The sequence below is a fragment of the Zonotrichia leucophrys genome, chromosome 1A (assembly GCF_028769735.1).
Source record: "Zonotrichia leucophrys gambelii isolate GWCS_2022_RI chromosome 1A, RI_Zleu_2.0, whole genome shotgun sequence".
NCBI classification, from domain to species: domain Eukaryota; kingdom Metazoa; phylum Chordata; class Aves; order Passeriformes; family Passerellidae; genus Zonotrichia; species Zonotrichia leucophrys.
The window spans coordinates 17,567,843-17,573,188 of NC_088170.1; positions in this window are offsets into that span (position 1 = coordinate 17,567,843).

Genomic DNA, 5,346 nt, shown 5'->3' on the forward strand with positions numbered 1-5,346 from the left:
ATATTATGCATTTCAAACATTACTAAGAGAGTAAGCATTTGTGGATTTGGCAATCAATAATGGGGCTAAGTTTATCATCTCAAGACTTAATAATAGAAATTCAAAGGCAATAATTTAAGGGGACTTCTTTATACCCTGCAACATTAAAACAAATGTTCCTTGTAAGGCATTAGTACAGGTGGGAAGGAACTACCATGCAGGGATAAGATAATCAGACAGGAAATGTTCCAATGATTGTTTTAAAGATCTCTAGGTGAGGTAGCAGATAAACAGGGCTATGGAACTTCTGAGAGTTTGAAACCTTTTGCTTTCTGAGCCAGAATGCTCTTTCCACAGACACACTCCTTAAAAAATTAGGTACCAAAAGATTTATTGGTTGGAAAGGGAAAAAGTTTTAAAATAGTTTTCTTCATTGCTTTAACATGAAGCAACTCACAGTGTGTGTGTGTCCCTGTATATGAGGGCAGATTAAGATTATTCCATGCTTTGATAGAACAGTCCCTTTATAGCCTGTTTTAAAGTTTGGTTTAATTGTGTAAAATCGGGATTTTTGCTCCCTTCAATATGTGTAGACAATTTGGATCTTTTACTGTATTGGAGCTTAAAAAATCATCTTTTTTCTGTATCAAATGCTGTCATATGCCATATTAGGTGATGTACCCCACACACAATAATGATCCCTGGTGTTCAACTTCCTGCAGCCAGGGATGTGTCCAACAAGGCTCTGCACACAATGGAAGAGCTCTTTAGTGTACAGTTGTCTAGCTTAGATGATGTGAAATTGCCTCTTCACGGATTTACAGAGGAAAATAGGTTTCTGCAAAGGCTGTTGGCTGAAAAGCAGCATGATAAGGAAGGAGATAAAGAAGCTGGCAGCAGAAACCTGTAATATTTGTGAAAGGAAAAGCAAGGAAGCAAAAGAAGCAGCCCTGATGAAGGAAAAAATAGGCTAAGGAAGAGATTTCCTGTCTAGTGGAAACAATAGTCACTTGCTTGAGAAAGCAGAGAGGAGCAGACAACAGGAGTAATGTTTCCAGGGGTTCTCACAGAAATGGAACACAGAGTTTTCTTTGGCAAGTGAATTTGCTGCAAGAGCCAAATGTCTTCAAAAACAGCTTATCCTCTGGTAGCTGTCTTTTGCTTAAACACCCTCAAAAAAGCATCTGTAAAGCACTGTGAGGCATGAAGCCATTGCAAGCGCAATCAGTTAGATAAGGCAGCATCCATTCTGGCCCAGCCACTTGTTCTAACAAACTTGGTCATTCCAAGCTTTGTGCAGGAGAAACTCCTGCCCGCCTCCTGCATAGCAGGGCATCATGGATTGGCTGTTCACCCACAGCCCAAGAGCTCAGCCCAGCTGCAAAGCCCAAAGGAAAAGTCCTGCTCTCAGGTCTGCAGGGCTGACCTCAGAGCCCTACGTCTATGAATGCTGGGAAAAAGGAAGAAAGCACCAGGTGGAGAAGCAGCAGTTCCCCACAAGCACGTGCCTGGTGCGCCTGATGTTTGGTGGGAGGAGGGAAGAGGCTGAGGTACAAGAAAACATCATTCTCTAGAGTTTCGTTTCACAAGAAAGAGTTATCCTTCACGGGCATACATCAAAATGCCCAGATGGCTGCATTTTAAATCTATCCCTTAAAATGATCTGATAGAAATTAGTGAATGGCACAGAGTTGATGCACTGCTGGATCTGTTCTTGTTTGCCAGCTTCCAGCCACACATGCAATTACAAAAATTCAAGTCCACTTGAGGCCTGGACATTGGTTTGCCAATTTGGCACCAGCCTCCCTGCTGTCAGGTCTTAGTTGACAAATAGTCTCAGTTTTGGAGTGACTCAAACATTTTATCTCTCATATGTTTTAAATAAATTAGGAAAGGCACATTCAAAAACAACAAAAAATACACCAGAATAGTTTCATTATTACCTAAATGGATTGTAGTCAGAATCATGTATTCTATTTAATCCAAGACTAAGGTATGATTTCAAGAACAGAGGTGGGAAAAAACAAGAGTCATTTGAACCAAGATTCTAAGGCTCTGCTTATAAGAAGACTTAGGCAAGTGTTTAGCTTCTCACTGTTCATGGGTTTGAAATGATATCTGAAGATCTGGTAGAGTACAAGCCCTCACTTTTTACTTGAAATGGAATTTAATAAAAATCATATAGAATCATCATAGAGTCACTGAATGGTTTGAATGGATAGGACCTTAAAGATCATCTTGTTCCAGTCCCCTTGGGCAGGGACACCTTCCACTATCCCAGGTTGCTCAAAGTCTCATCCAACCTGGCCTTAGACATTTCCAGGGATGGGGCAGCCACAGCTGCTCTGGCAATCTGTGTCAGGGCCTCATCACCTGCACAGGGAACAATTTCTTCCTGTTATATAATTACACTCCACTCTCTGTCAGTTTGAAGCCATTCCCCCTTGTCCTGTCACTCAATGCCCTTGTCAATAGTCTCTCTCTAAAATTAAATACATCGTTTTGGGAGGAATCCTATAGCCCCATAATGAGTGGAAGACGTTTTCTTATAAAACATGGACAATAAATATCAATCTCTATATTTTCACAATTAATATACATTTCTATGAAATGTAGATGTGTGAAATTAGTTCTACTTTTTTGTAAGTTATCATTTTGAGTCTGTTTTATTTCCCCTATTTTGTCTTAGTCTTGTTCGTCTCTATTATAAGGATTTTTTTTTCAAATATGAAACAAAAGGATTTATGCTTTCTTTAATGATGGAAATCCACAGAAGCTTGAAATTTATTGTAAGGCGGGCTAGAAGTTCACCTGGAGTTTACTTCTTTATGTAAATTTAGATATGCCTGGCATTGCATGGGAAAAGGCTGGTGGTTTCCTGTCAGATAGGCCAGGGAGCCAGCACAGGATCATCTCCCCTCAGAAAGGCAACTTTTCTGCCTCCCCACCACATGCACACTTATCAGAACAGAAGATGTGTTCCCACTTTGCCTATTCCAACTCTCAGCACCCCACTTCGAATCCTTTTCCCCATATCCCAGGGGATTTATAAAACGACCATAATCACACATGACCTTTGCTTTTGGATACCCCTGTTTCCAGGGCATGACATGGTTTTGGTGGCTATTAACAGTGTGATTGGAATGACTCCCTGTAACATCATTGTGGACAGGTTTATTTGTTCAGCACAGCAAGTGAGCATTCAGCACCTTCTGATTGTGCTCAGAACTGCCAGAATCATTCCAAAAATAACAGAGGTCCTAAGCATCCATAGATGCTTCAGTTTTAAGGTGAAGTTACTCTGTGAAGGCTTTCAATCAGAGATCTGCTTAATATCCTTTGGTTTCTGCCTTTTGGGAGTCAAAACAAAAAATTTGGGCTGAGAAGCAAAACATGAGTGTGTAAATCTTGGATGACCAGGACAGTTCCAGACAGCTTGGAAGTCAATGGAAAAACTCCCCGTGACTTTGGTAAGATAGAGCTGAAGCTGCAAGCCAAGGAAGAGCACAAAGGACTGCCATGACAGTTCCTGCCTTCAGAGATTATAAAGGCAGTTTTGTAGGGCTTTTGGCTGTCCTGCTTCATTTAAGAGTCTATATTTGGCAGTGGAAAAGAGCTCTATTTAGAGAATTTTGTAAACAATGTTTGTTATAGGCAATGAATATTTTCCATCGCCTATATATAGTTATCTGAAGCTCTGATATGTTCAGGTCAAGAGACAAGAAGTAATTTAATTTTCCTTAGGTTTCATGCCACATTGAGCTGTTTTAACTGACCATGGAGATGCAGTTGTACTCTGTGAGCCATTTTAATGTGTGTGTCCCTAGAATACTTTTGGGCATATCTGATTTACCAGGGTCACATTATTAGTCATCAAATAGCTCCAGGCACTCTAAGGGACTACCTTTGCAATTCCACATTTCAAATGAGCTGGGTACAGCCTCATGAGTTGCTGATTCTCTGTTAGGAAAAGCAACACAGGGACAGCCAAACAGGCTGTAAACTTTTGGCATACACAATGCTTCTATTCAGTAGTAGCACTTTAAACCTCAGAGTCCAAACTAAAATCCAGGGTATAAGGCACTCCACACACATAAAACTTAGATTTATTAAATGGAAAAGACTCAAGGTGGCAGCAAAGCAAATAAACATTTTCACACCATTTTATTGTATTATGAAACTCATTGTGTAAGATATCACTGAGGCAAAAATCAAATGTATTCAGATAATAAAACAATTCATAGGGACCCTTCTTTCCATCCAGTAACTCATGAAGTACCAGGACGTGAAAATACATCCTTACTCCTCTTCCCACCCTGAAAGTATCCCACTGGAAGGGCCACATGCAACAGGGTCAGAGCAGTGAGGAGAGGAGTCAGTGAAGGGAAAATGGTGTTACTCTTCTTCTACTCTTCAGAAGAACCATTATTTATCAATCAGTAACTAATAAAACAATGTTGTGAGCCACAGAGAGTGACAACATCTTTTACAGCATCATAGAATGCACAGTGTTGGAAGGATCCTTGAATTTCAGGTCCTGGCCCTACACAGGACACCCGAGGGATACCGGTGGGGAATATCTCCTAAAGCAGAGAATCTCAAGATTTTTTTTTGAAGTCAAATGCTCCAGGTGCTAAACACACCATGGCAAATTCCCAACAGCAAAATGCATTTGAATTTTTCCTCTCATCCTTTACCTGTCCTGCTTTTCAAGACAAGTTTTTTGAGACTTTCTAATGCTGAGTCTCTTTGGTGATCTGCACCCGAATCACGGGAATTTCAGGGATTATGGAATTGCATCATTTGGAGACTTCTATTAAAAGTAAATTGTATTATTATTGCATTGTTTGCTAAGGCCAAAGATATTCAGTTAGCCAATAAAGCAGTAATTTCAGATACAGTGACCTGTGATGCTGAATCTCCTCTGTCACATGCAATGCCCAACTATGGCAAACACTTTCAAGGACAAATTCAGGATGTTTTTGTTTCTTCCTAATTCTCCTCCATGTGTTTCTCTGGGCATTGCGTGTGTAGGAGATGTCAGGATTGGCTATTTCCTCTCTTGCCTAACTCTGTGGTGGTTTTAAGGTTTACTTAAGGACTTGCTGACCAGTTAGAAAAGATTGTTTGAGTTAAATTTTGTCAAGGTGCCCAGAGTCTTCCAAAGCAGTGGGTGCTGGGAGGGGGGCAGAGAAAGGGACACTTATTATTTGCACGTGCACTCACATAGCTCCTCTCTGTTGTGCCTCCCTTCAATCTTTGATGTCTGAAATGGGCACACATTTTCCTGGGATTAACTCAGATCCTTTGGGGTGGGCAAATAACTTGGGCTGAAAACATCACTGAGCTGTCAACCATGTGTAAACA